Source organism: Echinops telfairi, unplaced genomic scaffold (assembly GCF_000313985.2).
Source record: "Echinops telfairi isolate 266 unplaced genomic scaffold, ASM31398v2 ScPeMD7_7469;HRSCAF=8507_0, whole genome shotgun sequence".
Lineage (NCBI taxonomy): Eukaryota > Metazoa > Chordata > Mammalia > Afrosoricida > Tenrecidae > Echinops > Echinops telfairi.
Genome location: NW_022111372.1, coordinates 50363023 through 50364349, shown reverse-complemented (window position 1 = coordinate 50364349; position 1327 = coordinate 50363023). Strand labels below are relative to the sequence as shown.

The 1327-nt window shown below is 40.2% G+C and overlaps 1 pseudogene; it reads right to left on the bottom strand.

The window, feature by feature from the left end:
• Window positions 1–568, bottom strand: part of LOC101659987 — a 4218-nt pseudogene extending 3650 nt beyond the window's left edge.
• Between the last annotated feature and the right edge of the window lie 759 nt (window positions 569–1327).

Sequence of the window (1327 nt, the reverse complement as noted above, 5' to 3'; positions counted from 1 at the left end):
AAACAAATGAAATCTTCCCAGGGAGAAATCTGGCAATAGCTGTCAGGAATCATAAAAATGATCACGCTCTCAAACTAAGGAATGGCACTTTAGGGGAATACATCGTGAGGAGATCATTCAAAAGGGAAAACATATCTGAACAAAAATGTTCATAACCAAACAGTATGTTATAGCTGAAAACTGGGAACAATCCAAACGCTCACCCATGGGAAAAAGGCTAACTTGGAACACCCAATGGTAGGGCAATACACCACATGTGTCACCATGGATTCTATTAGTGAGAGGACTTATACAAATATGCCAGCACCCTATCAAATAAGACGAACTAAAGACAACAGAATCCCAAGAAATCCACATACAATCCTGATAGCTAATAAACAATTTTTATGTCGTATCCATCAACATTAGAGATTGCTATTAGCCATTGACTCCTCCTGTATTTCTCTTATAAGGACTCTTGTTACATAAAGCCCACTCCAATAATACAGACAATTTCATTTCAATATCCTTAACTTAACCTCACCTACAATGCATCCATATTCTCCCCTTTCCTGCCTGTGTTCCCCATTTCCACCTGTCAAATTTCCCTTTCCCTTCCTGCTTTCTCATCTGTTATTTTAGGCAAATGTTGCCCTTTTGGTCTCCTAGAGTTGATTATTCTATGGAGCAAATTCTTCCCGAATCTTAGTGCTGATTTGGCAGGTCTGTCTATTGATTCAGGAGTTCTGGTGGCACTGTGAGGTCAGTGTCAGACTGCTAACCACAAACAGCCTCTGGTTTAAACCCACCAGTGGCTTCTTGGGAGAAAGAGGAGACTATCTGCTCCCAGAAAGATGTACAGGCTATAAAACCCTACACAGGTTCCCTATGGATCATAAAGGCAGGGTGCTTGGTTTGGGTTGGTCATTAGTTGGATGGTACTCTCTACTTTCACCCAAGATCCATATAACATCAGCAGTGATATATCCCCTGTTCTACACCCTCTTCCAAATAAGGCTTGATTTCTGGCAGCTCCCTTTCAATGTACTGTTGCAAACATTAATGACTTGTTTTTCTTTATGTAGGATGTCCTTGATGTCACCCCACAATTTGTCTGGTCTTTGGTCATTAATGTTCTATGCATCAAATCTATTCCAGATAGTCTCTAAGATTGAGTGGTATACTCAAGGTATTACTTTGACTCTCATGGATTTGTTTTAATTTTCTTCAAGGGCACTGTGATTACTCATTAGCCAATAAGTAATGAGTGAGATAGTTAGATTTATTGTGCCAACCTGGCCGATAAACACATGTGGGGTTAATTGAAGGGCAGAGAGATAATGGCTCA